The following is a 23,486-nucleotide window of genomic DNA, read 5'->3' on the forward strand; positions in this document are numbered from 1 at the left end:
ATGATATACATGTAGTCGAAATTTATAATAATACTGTTGAATCCTTAAAATGATATTATCCAACCTTAAAATGATAAAGTCGAATCTTAAAATGATACTGTCCAATCTTTAAAATGATACTGTCCAATCCATAACATGATATTTGAACCTAAAAATGATACAGTCAAAACTTAAAATGAACCTGTCCAATGCTTAACATGATATAGTTGAACCGTTAAATGATTCTGTCCAATCATTAATATAATATAGTTTACTGTTAAAATGATACTGTCCAATCCCTAAAATGATTTAGTCGAACCATAAAATGATACAGTCGAAACTTAAAATGATACTTTCCAACCCATGGAATGATACAGTCAAACCTTAAAATGATTCGTAGTTATTCTTAAATGTCATACAGTCAAACTTAAAATTGATATAGACGAAATTTATAATAATACTGTCGAATCTTTAAAATGATATTTTCCAACCTTAAAATGATAAAGTCGAATCTTAAAATGATACTGTCCAATCCTTAAAATGATGCTTTCCAATCCTTAAAATGATAAAGTCGAATCTTAAAATGATACTGTCCAATCTTTAAAATGATACTGTCCAATCCATAACATGATATTTGAACCTAAAAATGATACAGTCAAAACTTAAAATGAACCTGTCCAATGCTTAACATGATATAGTTGAACCGTTAAATGATTCTGTCCAATCATTAATATAATATAGTTTACTGTTAAAATGATACTGTCCAATCCCTAAATTGATTTAGTCGAACCATAAAATGATACAGTCGAAACTTAAAATGATACTTTCCAACCCATGGAATGATACAGTCAAACCTTAAAATGATTCGTAGTTATTCTTAAATGTCATACAGTCAAACTTAAAATTGATATAGACGAAATTTATAATAATACTGTCGAATCTTTAAAATGATATTTTCCAACCTTAAAATGATAAAGTCGAATCTTAAAATGATACTGTCCAATCCTTAAAATGATGCTTTCCAATCCTTTACATGATATTTGAACCTGAAAATGATACTGTCAAAACTTAAAATTCACCTGTCCAATGCTTAACATGATATAGTTGAACCGTAAAATGATTCTGTCCAATCATTAATATAATATAGTTTACTGTTAAAATGATACTGTACAATCCTAAAAATGATTAAGTCAAACCATAAAATGATACTGTCAAAACTGTCAATTACATAATTATATACACTAGCACGAAATTATGGTGCTAAACTATGACACAACTAATTTAACCCTATATTTATAACTCTGAAACTGCAATAAAAACACACATAATCAGTTCAATGAAAAAAACAACGCTTTTCATAAATTAGCTTTTGACGTTAAGTCTTTTTCAGAAAATATTGGCATTTATAAAATAACAAATGATGCAGCGTCTGTTTAACTATAAGCTAAACAGAATGTGATGTTAACACGGAAATAAAAACTTTGTTTAATTAATAAAGAATCTTTCATGAACATGAATACAGCAATATTGTGACAATATAATATGGAACTGCACATGTGATACAAAAATTGTCATAATTAATAATAATAAAAAACTTTGAATTATAAGAAAAAACATAGTATATGTATACCATCCGAATGATATGCTTGAAAGATGACATTTTGAGTTACGTATACATTGTACAAAACTTTTGCATTCATACCATTAGGAGATCCAGTATGATTCTTGTAATTTTGTAAAATTAATGAAATTTTCTTGCTTTTTTCCCTGTAACTGGCTATAACTTTGTTATCTATAAATGGATTAACTTAATTTTAACCTTCAAGTTTACATCAAACTAAAAATGCCCTTGACACATATATGACCTTGACTTTCAAGGTCAATTTATTATTTTTTCACTGATTATCGCTTTATTTTGCGGTAACTTGTAATTTATTTACAGATTTGATTCATATTTGGACATTGTGCATTTTGTTTAAGCTTGATATGTTCACTTCTAAGATCTACATGTAAGTTCTGCATCTAACACTTGGTCCTATGGTACTGCTTTCAGGATTGGGTGTTTTTGCTGAAGAGGACATAAAAAGGGACATTTTGTTTGTTTCTATGAGGGGTTTTGGTCTTTTCCGGTGAACAGAGATTGAAGAGGTTCAGTAGTGAGCATTAAATTGTTAGTAGGGAGTTTCCTGTTTTTCTCACGACACAAGGGATAAGAATTTAGGTAAGTTTCTGCCATTTACATACCCGTAGATCCTGTGTCCTATGACAAAGCATTTTTTCCTTCTATAACAATGGCCAATGTTTGGCCCCTTCACAAATCAAAATTGCACTTTTTTCACAAAGCGGTAAAAAAAAAATCACAATTTTAAAAGAGATTTCACAAAATATCTGGACTTTGTCTTCTAAAGTTATCATTGTTTACCTTCATGTAAAATTTGATTTTTGCCATTTGCAAACAGGTAAATTAGTTTAATTGAATTAAATGGTATTTGCGCTGGATTACTGCCTAACTGTTAAAGTATCAACTCCAAGCAGATTTTACACAGGCCAGAAATTACAATCAAACATTCATTGCACTCTGTTTCTGGTTTCAAAATGTCATGAAATGGCAAATATTATGTCATGTGTTCACAATTTTATGACATATTGAGCTTTTTTTATATAATGAACAGGTCCCTTCATAAGTTTGACAAAAAATGCCCTCTATGGACACATTTCCAGTTTTATAACACAATTAAGCCTAACCAAATTATAATGGTCCTGGGACAAAATACCCACCCTAATACAAATATGCTGAAAAATCACAAAAGGTCAGCCATGTAAAGGTAGTCATCAGTCTATATAAATGAAAATAGTACAAATAGTAGAAAATAGACATTCATGTTTTATACCTGTAGAAACTTTAAAATTTATTATACATTATAATTTTGATCTCTTTACCAGGCCTGCAGAACATGTATTTTACTTAGAAATTGTTTTTATACCCCCAAAAACTAAGTTGGGGGGGGGGGGTATATAGGAGTCACTTGGTGGTCGGTTGGTCGGTAGGTCCAGACGTCCGTTGTATTTTCCTTGTTCGGAGCAAAACTTGAAGACTTATGGTTGGAATTCAATATAACTACATACAATGGTCAAGCACATTGAGAGAAATTGCAGTGCACAAGAACCATAACTTTATCTAAAGTAATTACAGAGTTATTGCCCTTTGTTACTTTTCCATTGCTTTCTTTTGTCCGGACCATAACTTGAAGACTAATTGTTGGAATCCATTATTACTTCATACAATGGTCAAGCACATTGAGAGGATTAGTGCAGTGCACAAGAACCATAACTCTATTTTTGACTACTGTAAAACACTTATTATTCGTGAGAAATTTATTTTCGCTAATATTCGCGAGTTTTCTAAGACGCGAATTCATATTTCTCGCGAATATTTCACTTTGTCTATACACTTGTCCGAAAATGAACACTATCCGAAAATGCGTACACATGCATGGATATATATATCTGCGGGAAAGTATCGCAACCAGTTCTAGTTACATCATGTAGCTATTCAAGTGTTGCAGCATATACATATTGTACAGATTACTAGTATGAAATATTTACCTGTAACAATTTGGCATTTTTTGCGTCCGCGCCGAAGCGCGGCGCCCCTTTATGGAATGAAATCAGATTTTGTGAAAGGACGACAGCAACTTCTCGAGCCTTTTTGTCGGTCATAATAAAAGCCGATCATTCCGAACGGTATGAAGGTGCTTGATTATTAATTAATCCGTGGTACAATGAATAGCGAACTTGCAAACATTTTCAAATGAAATAACCTTTTCCGTCAATAAATCGCGCTCTTCGTTTTCTTTATTTACACAGTGGGTTAAAATGGTTGGCGTCCGCGCCAAAGCGCGGCGCCCCTTTATGGAATGAAATCAGATCTTGTGACAGGGAGACAGCAACTTCTCAAGCCTTTTAGTCAGTCATAATAAAAGCTGATCATTCCGATCAGTATGAGATAAATTAAAAATGAAATGTCGCGATATGTACAATGAATAGCGAACTGGAGGATTTCGCAATACAAACATTTTCAAATGCATCTCTTCGATTTTTTTTTTATTTATCAATTAGTAGTACACAGTGTGTTATCATGGTATGTTAAAATAGTATGATGAGTTGATGACCTAAATATTCCGAAAATCTATTTATAGAGGGATGTACTCCTATCGGTAATTCCGGTCTCTTCCGGTTTATTTTGACCGGGATACTTGTGACTGGAGAATAGTATCACACGTTTATTGTCCGGTCTCTCCCAGTTTTGGAGTAGATGTTTGATATCGTTACAGAACAGAACAAATATTTTACAGATAAATAAGCTTATTTCCAAAATGAATGTTTGTCACTTAGTTTGGTTACAATAATTAATAAACATAGATCAACTCTCAAATTTATTGATTATTATTATACATAAACATACAATTCGAAAAAAAACAACAACAACAATAGCATGTTTCATTTTATCTATATGAGATAAAAACAATAAATATGTAAAACAATTGTGAAAAAAGGTACATTTTTATGGTTTTAATATGACACTATCAACTTTGAAACATTTTATTTAATTTTTCATTAGTGTTTTAGTAAAGATGCCGATGAATTATTCAAAGTTAAAAATTAGATTTTATTAATTATTTAATTGATTGATAATTTTAAAAAATGATAAAAAAAATACAAATGTACATGGTTTAAGAATAAACAATATGATAATTATATTGAAAGAGTAACCATAATTTACTGACTTTTTCCAGTTAAGTTATGACTTATAATCGTCGGTCAATATGACATTTTTTATTGAAAGAGTAGTAAACGTAAAAAACTCAGTATTAAGATAGCACATAAAAACACAAAAAAAAGAGAGGAAAACAATATTCATAAAATCTGTATTTTTGTTGTTAAAATAGATATTACAGTTATTGTATAATAAACAATAATGCTCAACATGACATGGTAATATAACCAGTGTCATATTTTTACTAAGTGTGAACAGATACCTTAAGAGGGGGTCTTCGCTAATAGCGATTACATAATAAGGGACAATTCCACAAGTGTGGTGTTGATCATGCATTACACATATGGATTATAAATGATTGTATACATGTATATCCGTTGCTATTAATAATCACGATCATAGAGGAATAACAAGTAATATTCTAATCTCTAGCATGCCGATCAAAGTTCATAATGAACAATGTCTTCCGTCTGTTCATTTTGGTAAAAACCAATTAACCATTGAAAACTTTATAAGAATATCTTGTCATTATATGTCTACTAGTTCATCTTCACTTTCTGCATTTCTTGCTTGGACGCCCTTTGATGCTTTGCATCAATGCTTTTCTTGTATCCTATTGTATTGTACTACAGTTTAAGCAGGAGAATCGTTTACTACAGGTTAAGCAAATTACAGTACCGTTTATTTGATTTTCGTTTATTTGATTTTTGTCTGCTTGCCTTTGAATGGCTAATCAGTGAAACTTTAACACTTTGAGAAACACAGTGAACACATATCAAATAATTATCAAACTTTATTGACATATTTTTAGACAGACGGTTTCACTTAACAAGAAGATTAGCAAGCTATCAGAAAAAACGATACAGATATAAATGCATGTGTGGCACAATAAACAACGCAAAGTTAGTGAATGGACAGGACAGAAAATATCAGAATGACATCGGGTTTCCGGTTTCACATTTTTCGGGAAGACGCGAATTCATGTTGGCGCGAAATAATAATTTTGCACATTTTGCCTCAAATTCGCGAAATAAGGTTCTCGCGAAAAATAAGTGTTTTACAGTATTTACAGAGTTATTGCCCTTTGTTACTTTTCCTTGTCCGGGGCATAACTTGAAAACTACTGGTTGAAATTAAAAACAACTTCATACAATTGTCAAACACAATAAGGGGAGTGCAGTGCACAAGAACCATAACTCTATCTAAAGTAATTACAGAGTTATTGCTCTTTATTATTTTCCCATTGCTTTCTTTTGTCTGGACCATAACTTGAATTGTTGGAAATTATTCATTATAACTTCATACAATGGTCAAGCACATTGTGAGGAAGTGCAGTACTTAAGAACCATAACTCCATCTTGACTTATTACAGAGTTACTGCCATTGGTTACTTTGCCTTGTCCAGAATATGACATGAAAACTACTTGTTGGAATTCAAAACAACTTCATACAATGGTCAAACACAATAAGAGGAAGTGCAGTGCACAAGAACCATAACTCCATCTTGACTAATTACAGATTATTGCCCTTTCTTACTTTTCCATTGCTATTTTTGTCCGAAGCATAACTTGAAAACTAATGGTTGGAATTCAATATAACTTTATACAATGGTCAAGCACATTGAGAGGAAGTGCAGTGCATAAGAACCATAGCTCTGTGTTGACAAATTACAGAGTTATTGCCCTTTGTCACTTTTCCTTGTCCGGGGCATAACTTGAAAACTACTGTTTGGAATTCAATACAACTTCATACAGTTGTCAAGGACAATAAAAGGAAGTGCAGTGTACAAGAGCCTGAACTCCATTTTGACAAAATACAGAGTTACTGCCCTTTGATACTTTTCCATGTCCGGAGCATAACTTAAAACGTACTGGTTGGAATTCAAATCAACTTCATTATGGTCAAGCACAATAAGAGGAAGTGCAGTGCACAATAACTATAACTCCATCTTCAGTATTTATAGAGTTATTGCCCTTTGTTTCTTTTCCTTGTCTTTCTGGACTTATTACAGAGTAATTCAATAAAACTTCATTAATGGCCAACCACATTGAAAGGAAATGCAACATACAAGAACTACAACTACCTTTAATTGCCCACAACCATAACTCTATATTTCAATTCTTTTACAAGGTATTCTGTTACTAGTAACATCCTCATTTCTGAAGCAGTCTTTAGGGGTATTAATCACATTTAGTGATAGTTCTAGTTAATAAAATTGATGCACCATTGTTCTTTAATTAATTAATTCTAACTACAGTTCAATAAATGTTTCACAACTAAATAATCAACTCTTCGGCTCTTTAAAACTGCTACATTAATGTGTTTGCTTTAAATCATTTCACAATATTTTCCATTCACTGCTAAATTTGGCTGATATCTTAATACAAGAATTACAAGGTCATAAAAACAAGAAATCCCACCCTAAGAAATACCATGCCAACGCTGTCACCAACTGGTTTTCTTTTCTTCTTGCAGTATTGATGCACAATTGAGTATAATAACAATTGAGTCACAGCAAGTACCAATTCTCCCAAGAGGAACTGTAAGGTGGTGGTTGAGCAGAAAGAAGAAATAAAGCTGGCTTTTTATACCATAAAAAATATCTAAAAGAGCCAGGAACTAAGATTGGATTATAATAACAAATCTGTACATAGTCGCAAAGTAAGTATTGAAAATTATATAGTATTTTCATATAATTGGTGAAGGCAATTATTAAAGATACATTGTAGGGGTTTTTTTTTTTTGGGGGGGGGGGGGTGCTTATTCTATGGCTGGTATTAGGTCATATTGATAATCCCAATCCAGAGGAAAAAAATCCTATTTGAAAGTTACAAAATTAAATTATTGAATAAAAAAATGTAAGATAGACAATAATTGAAATACACATTGTTAAGAATTAAGAATGTATTTTTGCTTGAAAGGTTCAAATGTACCCAAATACTTAGTATCTATAGTATATAATTGAAATGTAAGATTAATAAACTGAATGGACTCAATACAAGCATCACTGTAGAACAACTTGAATTTCACGCACTAATTGAAGATGGAAATTTGTAGCAACAAAATCATTGAGTCTACGCTTCTCAAGTAGGTCAAGTCACACTTTGGGAATGATTCAGTGACTACCAAAACCTGTTGTCTGGCAGACTAGTAACAGTCCAAACATGCAACGTGAGGATTCCAGATATATGTTGAAGAACAAATATTTTTTCTAGTGATGTATGCAATGTCTGGAGTAAAGTGCTAAAAATTCAAGTGTTTGTAATTGGGCCACTTGTCCTTTAATAATCATAGCAATGCCCCTGGGAAGTCAATTATGATAACACAATACATCAAAAATGTTCTAGGTCACATCATTTCTGTCTGTTGGGAAGGTGAAACAAACATAATTTTATTTTTGGTCCCATTTTCATTGCATTTATTAGTCAAATTTTTGTCAAGATTTGAAAAAAAATCTAATTATAGCTTAATTAGGTTTCTAGGTCAGATTGGAAAATATAGGACCATTTTTGTCATCTTGTATAAGAGAAAATGATATGTATCCAAGTTGTATATAAGTAAGACAGATATTTCAATACGTATAGCCAGGATTTAGGGGTGAGGATCAAGGGTTTTAAGTGACGATCTTATCCGATCGAGATTCAGTTCTTGCAATTCACAAATCGAACTATGAATCTTGTTATCAAGACACCCATAAAAACATAAACAGTAGTTCTGAAAACATGTTTATTTTTCTGTAAACAATACTAAACATTAATTTCATTAAAAGTTGAAAACAAGTCACGCCAATATGAAATTCCTCAAGCAAAAATTTCCTTCCAATGTGAGGAAAATACTTTGGTATTTCAATTAAAAATGAGGGAAAAGCAGTTTGTAAACTGAATTATAAGGGTGGTACAACAAACTTGTCTTATCACGTTTCGAAACATAGGTGGTGGAATGTTATTTTGGCGCAACTCCTTTTCAGCCATTGTTGCAGAGACAGAATGTGTGACATAACACTCATGTATTAAATAAAACGGTCTTCGATACATGTCAGTGATGTAGCGCTCATATAAATCTATACATTATAGTGACTAAAATAATTTGTTAATTTTCATGTACAGAAAACATAGTGTTCAATGGAGATAAAATGATTCCTTTTTCGAAACCAATGACTTCATAGCTCAGTATCAGTGTATATGTTTGTTTACTTACTGTCTTTATTCAGCAAATTTTATTTAAGTAAACGTCACATAATTCATGCTCAATTTTGATGCCACCACAGCATCTGCGATGCGGTGGCATATAGCAATTCATCTGTGTGTGTGTGTTTGTTTGTGTGTATGTTATAAAGGTTATATAGTGAACTTGAAAAATCTTGTAAAAAAAACACTTGTCCAATTTCAACCAAACTTGGCAGGGTTGATCCTTTGGTGAAAGGCTTCCAAAGTTGTTCAAAGATTTTCATTCAACCAAAAGGAATTATAAGAAAAAATTGAAAAAATCTTCTTGTAAAGACCCAAAAGACCTAGAGCTAAGATATTTTGCATAAGGCATTGTCTGGTAGACTTCTACCATGATTGTTCAAATAACAGCCCTGGGGTCAAAATTGGCCCCGCCCAGGGGCGGGGGGGGAGGGGCATTGATTTTCACTATATGTATATATAGTAAAAACTAAATGAACTATTTGTCTGAAGGTACAAGGCACAGAGCTTTGATGTTTGCTATATAATATCATCTATAGGTCTTCTACCAAAGTTTTTCAAACTTTTTCCCTGGTGTCAAAATTTGCCCTGCCCGAGGGCATTGATTCTCATTCCAGGGTTCCCACGGTCAGGGAAAAGTCAGGGAAAAATGAGTTTTTTTTAAGGTCAGGGAAAAGTCAGGGAATTTTGAAATTGGTCAGGGAAATTTGAAAAATAAGCAAAAGTCAGGGAATTTTGTAGAAAATAATGTTTGTCAAACAGCAACAAGCAAAATCAGTAAAAGCTAAGGCAGTTTCTTCCATTATTTTGGGTATCTTTATTGTTATTTTTGATTATGAGCATCTGTTTTATTTTTATATTCTGATTATGCTTCTGCCTGAAGATTTTGTCATTAACAGTAACTATCTTTTTAAGAAAGAAGCTAAAAGGAGTTTAAGCATCCCTTGCCTCCTGGGCTGTTTATGGTTTGTTCTTGTGAAAGAGGCTGATAATCTGCTCAAGAGGCTGGAAAAAGATGAAAATGGACTTGCTTGTGAAGTCAAATGCCAAGTGCAATGCCTTCAGGGTCAAGGTCAAAGAAAAGTAATAAAAGAATCCAGTAAAAAGATATTGAGAAACTTGAGAAAACACTAAGTGGACTTCAATTAAGTACCAATCATTTTAGTGCCATGTTGTGTTTTTGCACACATGCATTAAACCATAACTTTGAGATACTAACTGCCATAGCTAGTTTATTAGTAGTATTATTAGCTTTTACTGCATTTTGCTTTTTCTGTAGCCACTTCATTACCTGTCTTATTGTTTCTTGTTTAACACCAGTTTCTATTGATTACTATCATATATTTTATTAAAATGCAGGCCTGTTTTAGTCAATCCTCCATTGATAACACTGCTTTGTATTTTTAAGAGAATGAAACATCTTTTAGCATGACATGTACTATCAAATACTTTACATTTAGGATAAATGTACTCATACTTGTTGAAAGTAAACAAGTAGCTTATGACAATTGCTCGCTAATATTCATGTATTTTTTATCTTGAATAATTTAAAATAAAGAACTGGAGAAAATAGGTTGGCTGTTTGGGGAGGAGGAGGTCGAAATACATGTATAAAAAAATACATTAAATGCTCTAAGATTGTGCAAACTTTACGCTGTTATTGGTCAGGGAAAAATGGTTTTGGTCAGGGAAAAGTTATGGAAAAGTCAGGGAATTTTGATTTCTCTTCTTTGTGGGAACCCTGCATTCTGTACACAACTTAAATGTTTTTTATCATAGATATTTGACATGAAACATTGTTTGGTGGACCTGTATCTAGATAGATTTAAATTATACCCTTGGGTCAAAATTTTGCCTTTCTCAAGGGGACAGTGACCTACTTTCTTGTCCTTTGATGTACTGCAATGAAATTTTGACCATGTGCACAATTTTAGTTGTAAAATTGAACTTTGATATCAGGTGACCTAGATTTTGATGTTGTGACCTACTTTCTTGTCCTTTAATGTGCAGCTATGAAATTTGAACAATGTGCACAGATTAAGATGTAAAGTGAACTTTGATAGCAGCTGGCATAGATTTTGACAACGTGTCTTACTGTGTTGTCCTTTGATGCACAGTCATGGAATTTTGGCCATTGTGAAATATGACCTCCACCACCAAATTCACTAGACTCAACTGCATTGGTAGATTCCTACTCTGATCTTTACCTTTTAACCACTAATCTGATAGTAAGAATTAGATAGGACAGTGATGTATTCAGATTGTATAGAAACAAAAAAAAAATCCGTTCCTACATTACTATTTAGTGTTTTATTATTGCGGTGGCATAGTGTTTTTAGCTCACCTGTCACAAAGTGACAGGGTGAGCTTTTGTGATCGCTTTTCTTCCGTCATCCGTCCGTAAACTTTTACTTTAAATGACATCTCCTCATAAACCACTAAGCCAATTTCATCCAAACTTCACAGGATTGTCCTATTGGTGGTCACCTTTAAAAATTGTTCAAAGAATTCCATGCAGAACTCTGGTTGCCATGGCAACCGATAGAAAAAACTTAAACTATCTTAATTTAAAAAAGTCAAAGAGGTTAAGCTTAGATATTTGGCATGAAACATCTTCTAGTGAGTGTCTATCAAGTTTGTTCAAATAAAAGCCCTGGGGTCAAAATTGGCCCGGCCCCAGGGGGTCATTGATTTTCCCTAAAAACTTTTTAAAAAAAACTTCTTTTAAAAAACCTAAAAAGCTAGAGCTAAGATATTTATTATGAAACATGTTCAAATGGGTGTCTACTAAATTTGTTCAAATAAGAGCCCTGGGGTCAAAATTGGCCTTACCCCAATTACTCATTGATTTTCCTTATACATGTATGTGTATAGCAAAGACTTAAAAATCTTCATTGAAAAAAAACCAAATAGCTAGTGTTTAGATACTCTAATGCATGAAACATCTTCAAGTGAGTGTCTACAAAGTTTGTTCAAATAAAAGACCTGGGGTCAAAATTGGCCCTGCCCCGGGGGTCATTGATTTTATTTATGTTTATAGTAAATAACTTAAAAAAGCTTCTTTGAAGAAACCCAAATGGCTATAGTTAAGATATAAAATATGAAACATCTTCTAGTGAGTGTCTACAAAGTTTGTTCAAATAAAAACCCTGGGATCAAAATTGGCCCTGCCCCGAGGGACATTGATTTTCCTTACATGTGTATAGCAAAAACTTAAAAATCTTCATTGAAAAAACCCAAACAACTAGAGTTTAAATATTAAGCATGAAACATCTTCTAGTGACTGTATACAAATTTTGTTCTTATAAAAGCCCTGTGGTCAAAATTGGCCCCGTCCCAGGGGTGTCATTGCTTTTAATTATATGTGTATAGTAAAAACTTAAAAAAACTTCTTTTAAAAAACTCAACGAGCTAGACCTTAGATGTTTAGCATGAAGCATCTTCTAATGGGTGTCTACCAAGTTTGTTCAAATAAAAGCCCTGAGGTTATAAACTGGGCCCGCTCTGGGGGCCTATATACAGGTGAGCGACTGGAGGGCCATCATGGCCCTCTTGTTTTTTACTTTTGAAGTGTGAGAAACAACAAATGTGTAATGAATAAGATCCATGATCTTGCGATTGACAAATATTCATACTAGATTTTTCATTTTGATTTGTGATTTGAGTACTCGGATAATCGCCCCAGTCCTACCAGGATTTAGATATAAGTACAATGTATTTGTTGGGTCATGACCCAATACATGTATATATTTATGCTAACGGTGATCCAGATTGTGTCCAGGCCAGTAAGTCACAGATAAACGGGAGATAAATTCAATATGCCCATCGGACCAAAACATTACTGTACCAAGAAATTTTTGTAGTACAAAGTCATTTTTTCATTGAATATTTTGATCTCTGACGATCACTGATGCATTGCATACCAGCAGAAAATGTAAATGAGCTAACCCAGCCACAAATACAGTACGTTTTAGGTACAATAGAAGTACCTATAAAGCCCCACAATGTAGTATCAATATGGTATCACTTAAGTACCTGCTTCTAGTGTACTTTATTTTATGGAGCAAAATTTAACATTCACTTGAACAGGGGGAAGTACACTTAAAGCTCTGTCTAAAATATTTAAATTATGCTTCAAAGATACTTCTTTTAAGAAAGCATATATAAAGCATCAGTCAGGTAGTACCTACAAGCTCAGCATGGTAGGCTCAGGGAATTACACTTTAAGTATCAATTTAGGAAGTACCTTTAAAGCTTTACCAGAAGTACAATAGAAGCATCACTTGGAGCCCTTTTAAACATCAGCTTGAAATTAATAATGAAGTACATTTGAAGCACAACATAAAGAATTTCATTTAAAGCATGATCATTTATTGAAGTATATTTAAAGCATCAAACACTATATATCTTAAGAAGTTCAATTTAAGCATCAAGTTGAAGTTCATTCAAAGCATCATTGAAGAAGTACATTTAAAGCATCATTGAAGAAGTACATTTAAAGCATCATAAATTATATATATAAAGTTTTAAATGGTAAAGGGTATAAATCTATATCTTACGAAATATTTTAATAAACTCAATCAACGGTAAAATAATATTGGTTCCATTTTAAGCTCACCTGACCACGAAATGGTCATGGTGAGGTATAGTGATGGGGCTATGTCCGGCGTCCGTCGTCGTACGTTGTGCGTCGTTCGTCGTCAACAATTGGGTTGTTAACAGTCTAGCAGTCACAGTTTTGATTGGATCATCATCAAACTTTGTCAGAATGTTTGTCTCAATGAAATACAGATCAAGTTCGAAGATGGGTTATCTTGGGTCAAAAACTAGGTCACAGGAGCTCAAAATAGAAAAAGCTTGTTAACACTCTAGAGGCTGCAGTTTTCATCCAAATATTCTGGAAATTTGTCAGGAAGGTTGTTTTGATGATATCTAGGTCAAGTTTGAAGATGGGTCATCTTTGGTCAAAAACTAGGTCACAGGAGCTAAAAATAGAAAAAGCTTGTTAACACTCTAACAATTGGGTTGTTAACAGTCTAGCAGTCACAGTTTTGATTGGATCATCATCAAACTTTGACAGAATGTTGGTCTCAATGAAATACAGATTGAGTTCGAAGATGGGTTATCTCGGGTCAAAAACTAGGTCACAGGAGCTAAAAATAGAAAAAGCTTGTTAACACTCTAGAGGCTGCAGTTTTCATCCAAATATTCTGGAAATTTGTCAGGAAGGTTGTTTTGATGATATCTAGGTCAAGTTCGAAGATGGGTCATCTCTGGTCAAAAACTAGGTCACGAGCTAAAAATAGAAAAAGCTTGTTAACACTCTAATAATTGGGTTGTTAACAGTCTAGCAGTTACAGTTTTGATTGGATCATCATCAAACTTTGTCAGAATGTTTGTCTCAATGAAATACAGATCAAGTTCAAAGATGGGTTATCTCGGGTCAAAAACTAGGTCACAGGAGCTAAAAATAGAAAGAGCTTGTTAACACTCTAGAGGCTGCAGTTTTCATCCAAATATTCTGGAAATTTGTCAGGATGGTTGTTTTAATAATATCTAGGTCAAGTTCGAAGATGGGTCATCTCAGGTCAAAAACTAGGTCACAGGAGCTCAAAATAGAAAAAGCTTGTTAACACTCTAGTGGCTGCAGTTTTCATCCAAATATTTTGGAAATATGTCAGGAAGGTTGTTTTGATGATATCTAGGTCAAGTTCGAAGATGGGTCATCTCCGGTCAAAAACTAGGTCACAGGAGCTAAAATTATAAAAAGCTTGTTAACACTCTAGTGGCTGCAGTTTTCATCCAAATATTCTGGAAAATATGTCGGGAAAGTTGTTTTGATGTTTTCTAGGTCAAGTTCAAAGATGGGTCATCTCCGGTCAAAAACTAGGTCACATGAGCTAAAAATAGAAATAGCTTGTTAACACTCTATAGGCTGCAGTTTTCATCCAAATATTCTGGAAATTTGTCAGGAAGGTTGTTTAGATGATATCTAGGTCAAGTTTGAAGATGGATCATGTCTGGTCAAAACTAGGTCACAGGAGCTAAAAATAGAAAAAGCTTGTTAACACTCTAGTGGCTGCAGTTTTCATCCAAATATTTTTGAAATTTGTCAGGAAGGTTGTTTTGATGATATCTAGGTCAAGTTCGAAGATGGATCATGTCTGGTCAAAAACTAGGTCACAGGAGCTAAAAATAGAAAAAGCTTGTTAACACTCTATATGCTGCAGTTTTCATCCAAATATTCTGGAAATTTGTCAGGAAGGTTGTTTAGATGATATCTAGGTCAAGTTTGAAGATGGATCATGTCTGGTCAAAAACTAGGTCACAGGAGCTAAAAATAGAAAAAGCTTGTTAACACTCTAGTGGCTGCAGTTTTCATCCAAATATTCTGGAAATTGTTCAGGAAGGTTGCTTAGATAATATCTAGGTCAAGTTCGAAGATGGGTCATCTCCGGTCAAAAACTAGGTCACAGGAGCTAAAAATAGAAAAAGCTTGTTAACACTCTATAGGCTGCAGTTTTCATCCAAATATTCTGGAAATTTGTCAGGAAGGTTGTTTTGATGATTTCTAGGTCAAGTTCAAAGATGGGTCATCTCAGGTCAAAAACTAGGTCACAGGAGCTAAAAATAGAAAAAGCTTGTTAACACTCTAATGGCTGCAGTGTTCATCTAAATATTCTGGAAATTTGTCAAGAAGGTTGTTTTGATGATATCTAAGTCAAGTTGGAAGATGGGTTATCTCCGGTCAAAAACTAGGTCACAGGAGCTAAACATAGAAAAAGCTTGTTAACACTCTAGTGGCTGCAGTATTGATTCAAATATTCTGGAAATTTGTCAGGAAGGTTGTTTTGATGATTTCTAGGTCAAGTTTGAAGATGGGTCATCTCAGGTCAAAAACTAGGTCACAGGAGTTAAAAATAGAAAAAGCTTGTTTACACTCTAGTGGCTGCAGTTTTTATTCAAATATTCTGGAAATTTGTCAAGAATGTTGTTTTGATGTTTTCTGGGTCAAGTGCTAAGATTGGTCATGTTCGGTCAAAATCTAGGTCACAGGAGCTAAAAACAGAAAAATCTTTTTAACACTCTAGTGGCTGCAGTTTTGATCCAAATTTCCTGGAAATTGGTCAGGAAGGTTGTTTTGATGATTTCTAGGTCAAGTTTGAATATGGGTCGTGTCCAGTCAAAAATTAGGTCACATTGCCCAAATATGGAAAAATCTTTATAACACACTAGAGGTCACATGTTTGACTCAGTGGCATCAACCTTGGTCATGATGCTTGTTTAAGACATTGCTTGGATGCGGTTGTGTCAGGTGAGCAATCGAGGGCCATCATGGCCCTCTTGTTATATGATTGATTGTACTGTTAATATAACCCTTGCCCTCAGAATGTAAATGTTATGAAAAATCATGACCTGCACAGGCATGTAATTTACTGGTTCATAATGTAAAGAAAAAGGGCAGATTTAAAATTTCCCCCTCAATAACACTCAGTGAAAAAGATTTAAATTAGGACATATGTAAAATTTATGAAGAGAAACAAAAACTTATCTTATACTAAGTGTTAATTTAAGGTAAATTTGAAAAGGCTGATGTAACAAAATAGTCTAAATAGCTTACCATTATTCCATTGAACAATAGTAAATTTCCATTTCCATCTGATTGAAGAACTCATTTAATGTCCCATTATAATTTCATTAAAGTTCACATTATAAAGTTGTTTCATATACATATATGTAAATGACACTTTAGGCACATGTTTAACTTTAGTCCTAAGCATCTTTATAAATTATAAGCACTGAGGTCCAAAGAAACTTCCTGAGTATTATTTGAATTTTCTGAGAGCCAGATTTGTTCAGGATATTAGATTACATGTTGTAAACCCCACTTATCTAACACTTTCTTTTATATAAGATAGGCGAGTTTAACACAGGCTATTATGAAAACAGCAAGGAGAAACTCTTGACCCCTCACTGACCAATTACACATGGTTTATATTATGTTACAATCACTTGTGTTTGTGAGTTAAATTTTACTCAATTCTCAAAAGTACATATGAAGTCCCTAGAAATATGCTTTATATTTTCATATAAGTGTTTTAAGGCATCATTGAAGCCCCATTACTGTTCTTATCTATTTATTAATGTTTACAAAGCATCAACAAAGTCCCTGGCACTTCCAGCAGAAGTTCCCTGGGCTTCTACTGAAGCAGGTATGTGTTAGGAAGAGTATACTTGAAGTTCCAGGGGCTTCATTTGAAGTATGGTTGTTGTGTATCATTGAAGTCTGTAGGACTTCAGATGAAGCAGGTCTTATAATCTGTAAGTATATCTGAAGTACATTTCAGGTATACTTAAAGCTGGGGGACTTACCTGAAGCATGTGCTTCATTTGTGGCTGGGAAGAATTGTAAAAAAATAATAAATCCCAAGCAAATGTTATTCCGTAATCACTCATATATGGGATGTAGAATGTCATTATTTAATCAACATCCCTCTCATAAAATTATAAGCGCTTGATCAATTGACTGTCTACGGTATAGTGGAAAAAAATTTGTTTGTCAAATCATTCTTTATTCACTGATTATTGCTATAATTGGCTGGGGATGTGGAATTTTAGTTTTTTTTCACTTGCAATTATTCAAATAAAAGTGTGTATGACATATCGACCCCTAGGACATATTGACTCATGATACTAAGACACTTAGACCCCTTAAATTTTTTGGACATTTCGACCCATTATTCTTTTATGTACTTGAAGACGTTAACTTAGAAAAAATAATGTGCATTAAGACATAAATATAGTAAAAAAAGTAATTTTGATTACAAGTTTGATTTTTATATATATAATCTAATAGATAAACTGAATAATAAGTAAAATCATATTAAACCGCTATTTGTTATACAGAATAATCCACCAAGTCAAGTATTTTATGTAAAGAATAGAAACACACGCACTGCATTTAAACAGAAAGTATATATAGTTACATGTATTATGTATGTATGTATACATAATATCATAATTACAGTAATTGCAATAGAAAAAGTAAACGTTATTTGTTATGATATAAATATCTATCAGTCTATTGGTAATTATCATTTTTTTTCTAAGCAAATATTGTCATTATTTTCATGTCAATTAATATTTATCATGTAACATCATCTGTACATACATTTAAAATAGTAAATTTGTCGGAAGATGTCGTTTTAAGCTATGTTCATTATATATCTTACAAAATTTATAAAATTTTATTTTATTCACTCGTGCAAGAAATAATTCAGTCTTGTATTTATATCTTACAAAATTTATACACTCATTCAATATCCTCTATATAATGGTGTCTTAATAATGATAACTAATTTATATCAGGTACTACTTCACTAGCTTATTTCATGCTTATTGAAAAACTAACAGCGTTAGTCTTTTTTATATAATCTTTATCTTGTAACACTATTTGAAGCACAATTATTTGAAGCATTCACCGCCTCCGTGGTCGAGGGGTTAGAGTTGATGACTTCTAATCCAGTTACCTCTCTGGCGTGGGTTCGATCCCCGGGAGATGCTTTGGTAGTTTAGCGCGGAGGAAGGTAGTCTAGTACTGGTGTAACTCTCCAGGAACGATGGTTAGGAAACTACCCGCCTATATGACTGAAATACTGTTGAAAAAGGCGTAAAATGAAACAAACAAACAAACATTTGAAGCATTCCTTAATCTTTGGAATACAAAAAGCCTCTATCAAATGTTTCATATATAATCTTTGAAAAGGCTTTCTGCTCTGCAAGATTTTTCTGTCCTCATTATTGAATGTAAATTGTTAGATATGTTCTATAATAATTGAGAGGTATGCAAATAAAAAAAAAACATCACTAATACATATAAATGAACAGAAAAATGTCACATAAATTTGAATCCAGCAATATTAACATCAGATTGAGTAAATGATATATATTCAAGATCAAATAACAATGTAAATATTGGTCAAATATATACCGTGTGTTAAATGAATTGAAAATTCTGTTTTTACCAACATGCAGGGGCTGTAGATATCTATAGATAAATATTTCAGATCAAGTAAGTTTGTAAAATTGGTAAGGTATATGATTTGAATTAGAAAAATTGTCAAAATTCTGTTTTAACTAACATATAGGTATGGTCGCTATACGTTTCTGTAGAAAATCTAAGGCTGTTTGGTTCTTTAAATACTATATTTTAGTGAAAACATGTACGTGTGTTGTTTACATGAAATAAAAATATTTTTCGAGGACATTAGTAAGGAATTGAATAAATATCAACGACTTCTTAATCATTAATAAAGCGTAATAAATTACGAAAAGTAACAAAAAACTTCCAAAAAAAATTTTATTAAAATTTTTAAAAAGATCTTATCTGGCACTGAAGTCACAAGCAAAGTCATAAAATCACTAATACCAGTACAGTATTAATGTACCAACAATTAAATTTTCATATGACATTTGTGTTAGATAATTTTAATATAATGGTATTACATACATGTTATCAATGTATCAATGCTCATGCTCTTATCATGTCTGTATGCCTATGAATATGTTTATATATTTTAATAAAATAATTAAACTGAATGTTACATATAACTATGAGAAAAGAAAATGTGTATATGGAATGTGAGATGTAATAAACATTGGGAAATTACCATAATTTTTTATCTAAAAAAGAATATAAGAAATCGATGCGACTATTTTCATTTTTATTTCGACTTTTCTTTTTTTGAAAAAAAAAGTAGAGGTATTGTTATTATAGTCGGGTCGCCGTTGCCGTCCACAAACTTGTACCTGGATCATAACTTTTTTATTTATTGGTGTATTGTCTTCATACTTGGCCACAACAACCCTTGGGACAAGACCTTTCAGTAGACCACACTTACCTTGACCTTCATCCATAAATAACCTTGACCTTCAAGGTTAATAGTCCAAATTTTGCTTGTTCATGCTGTTATTGGCTGTAACTTTGTTATTTTTGAATGGATTGTCTTCAAACTTTAACATAATAATCTTCAAGGATAACCCTTAAAAATAACCCGACAGACCTTGACCTTCACTCATGAATGACCTTGACTTTGTTTTGGCTGTAACTGGCTGTTACTTTGCTATTATTGAAGGGATCAACTTCATATTATAACAGAACCTACTTAAAGACAAGACCTTGTTGTTTATCGTGACTTCACCACGTGACCTCACAACGTGACTCCACCATGTGACTCCACCATGTGATTTCACCACGTGACTACACCACATGACTACACCACGAGACACCACAACGTGACACCACTACATGACTCCACCACGAGACTACACCACGTGACTCCACTACGTGAATACCATGTGACTCCACCACGTGACTCCACCACTGGACTCCACCACGCGACACTACCACGTGACTTCCACGTAAAACCAACACGTGACTCCACCATGTGACTTCACAACGCAACTCCACCACGTGACTCCACCACATGACTCCACCACGAGACTCCACCACGTGACACCACCATGTGACTTCGAATTGGGTGTCTCAATTTATATATATATAAATTAGTAAATTTATATAGATAAAATATATAAACAAAACTAATGTGACAAAACAGAATGATTAATTTTATAAAAAAGGAAACGTTAATATTTTGTCCAATATCTTTGTTTGCTTTAGAGAAAGTAAAAAGTCAAACGTTGCCCCGGCCCGGCGGTGGCTCTTGTTTGTCAATGTAACTACAATTCTACATATCATAATTGACATTATAGTAACTGTTGTAAGTTATTATATATTACATGTAATTCTCGAAATACATTAAAATTTAAATTAATTGAATTTTTTCAATCACAACCATTTATTGATTGATTTGTATTTTGCTTTTGAATTCATAATGTAAATACCATAAAAAATGAGATCATCGCTACTTTGACCAGTTAATTCAATATATAATATAAATTAAGTAGACATGTAAAATAATTCATTGCCAATATAACATGCATGTGTTTTTCATAGAAAAATAAACTAAATCTTTACAAACTTGTAGATATGAATTAATACGCAATAAACAGATTGCGCATTTTCATCATTATAATTATCATAATTCCTTCACTTTAAGTCTGGGGGTCTTATTCGATAATTCATGCCTATCTGTTATTCTATAGTGCAAAAATTGAGATAGGGGTCTAAGTGTCAAGGGGTCTAGAAGTCATCTTAATATTGTAGGGTCGAGAAGTCAAGTGATTTAAATGTTTTACCAAATATATAGGCTATTCAGATTTTATTCCACTTGCAATTATTCAAATATATAGGTTATTCTTATTTTATACAATAGTATCTTGCTTGAGACCCAACAGTGCATAGCCATTATATAGATTTCTTGCTAAATCATCCCAGATTTTGGGTCATCCAAATTGTCTGTATCCCAGACTGTAAAAGATGGATATAAATGACCAAACATTGTATTCTAAATATACATTTATATATGGCACATTAATTTTGGATCATACATTTATTTCATTATACAAAGTTAGATCCCATTGAAGCAGCATCTGAGACTGGGGAGGTAGTAGACCAAAACAAGATAGAGACTTGCAACAAAGATGTTGGGAACAAAACTGATCCTGCAGCATCCAGTGGTAAATGATTTTAATAATTACTTAATGCAGACTCAATTTGTAAATAAGGTTTGTGATTTATATGTTTACATTTGAAATAACAAAACTCCTACTCTAAATTTTGCCACCAAATTATGAAGATGTTTTTTTAATGAGATTCATGTTTGATTAGTATATGGTCATGATCCGCAGATGCCACCAATCTAGTTGTCGTCAGAAGTTGAGAATGTTGGTCTAAGAGCTTGAATTTTAAATTATTTCCTAATGGCATCTGAAGACAGATTTTCTATAACACTTGCCCATTTGAATTTTGCTTACGAATATGGTTTTCTCCAGAACATGAGAACAGAATATTTGATAACGAATCTCTTTGTCTGGCTTGTCCAAGCATATCTTTGTTGTGTCTTTTTAATGACAAAGAAATTATATTGACATTTATGACATGACACATATTTGTCTTACGAAATATTAAACACATAAATAGTTACATACTCATTTTTCACTGTCAAAATGTGTTAACACCAATAGGGTTCCCATGCAACTTGGAAATCATGAAAGTACTGTAATTTGGGAAAAAACACATCCTCAGTAGGGAAAAGATTTTGAATTTGACTGAAATGTTAAAAAACAAATGCGAGAAAAAGTTGGGAAAATTACTAGTTGTTCAGATATGAGCCGCGTCACGACAAAACCAACATAATGGGTTTTAGACCAGCATGGATCCAGACCAGCCTGAGCATCTGCGCAGTCTGATCTGGATCCATGCTGTTAGTTTACCAACCTAATTATAAGAAGAGAAACTGATAGCAAACAGCATGGTTCCTGATCAAACTGTGCTGATGCTCAGGCTGGTCTGGATCCATGCTGGTCGCAAACGCATGTTTGTTTTGTCACGACGCAGCTCATATATTTACATATCAATGAAGCACATGATTTTCAGTAGGTGAGGAAGACAAATATAAACACAGCTTTACAAGTATATATATTGGTACCCTGCACAAAATAATGCAAAATCTTATACACATGAAAAGAAAACACAGTTGATTTTGTACACAATGCGACAAAACATTGTGTGAAAAAATAATTTGAATACAGAATGATTAATTGTTTTATATGGAGGGCGTTCGTTGCCAAAATTCCAGACATGTAAAGTGTTCCTTTTTAAAATGACTTTTGAAAATGCGAACTTGTATGCCTACCATTTTTATTGTATGCCTCTTAATTCAATATCTTTTATTTGAAGGGTTACCGCCTTTTTTATATAACAAGTTTACATATATATCGTAACAAACCGTGACCTAACATCTAAAACGACAACAAATTTACAAGTTCGTATCTTCCATTGCATGCAATACATACGCATGTTTGCACACTTATAGATCTGTAATATACAAATGAAATCTAAAACTCGAATACGGAAAATAGAGTTTAAGAAAACGTGTTACCAGTTGTAGAACTACAAGAGTACGTTTACACAGTAACATGTTTAAAATGACAAAAGTAGATTCACAAAGTTAAACGATTTTAAGTCAAGCATAACGCCCCGCCCCTCTCGGAGTATTTACGACCTTCTATTTGCGGACAGGTATAAAACGGCGCCTCTCCCATATTTTTAAATAAAACTGAAGGACAACATACGGCATTTTTCATAACATGTAATATGTTGCATTTGTTATAAAAGTTTTGTCACTAGCAACATCACTTGAAAATTACTGATTTTACCATTTATGATGAAGAGTAACTTGTGGCATTACCTTATTATTTAACATTTCGTGTTCTTATCAGTTACAAATTATTTATCATTTTTAGTGATTAGCCTGTCCGTGCTATGCCTAGTGCCCTGGCCATGTGTTGTTTGGGGACCGCCTGGGCTTCTTGCCACTTGTTCTTGTTGCTGGGTCATGTAGGGTTGCGACCATTGAAGG

At 33.0% G+C, this 23,486-nt stretch overlaps 1 long non-coding RNA gene across 1 annotated transcript in view; it reads left to right on the forward strand.

The window, feature by feature from the left end:
• The first annotated feature begins 2,032 nt into the window (after nucleotides 1-2,032).
• The window catches only part of LOC132716485 (uncharacterized), a 28,801-nt gene continuing 7,347 nt past the window's right edge, over nucleotides 2,033-23,486 (forward strand). Inside the window, exons 1-3 of the long non-coding RNA XR_009623811.1 lie at nucleotides 2,033-2,200; nucleotides 7,232-7,417; nucleotides 21,474-21,582. This is a non-coding gene — a long non-coding RNA (uncharacterized LOC132716485). The remainder of the gene's footprint in view (nucleotides 2,201-7,231; nucleotides 7,418-21,473; nucleotides 21,583-23,486) is intronic.

This window comes from Ruditapes philippinarum, unplaced genomic scaffold (assembly GCF_026571515.1).
Source record: "Ruditapes philippinarum isolate M1 unplaced genomic scaffold, ASM2657151v2 ctg10759_1_1_1_1, whole genome shotgun sequence".
Classification (NCBI taxonomy): Eukaryota; Metazoa; Mollusca; class Bivalvia; order Venerida; family Veneridae; genus Ruditapes; species Ruditapes philippinarum.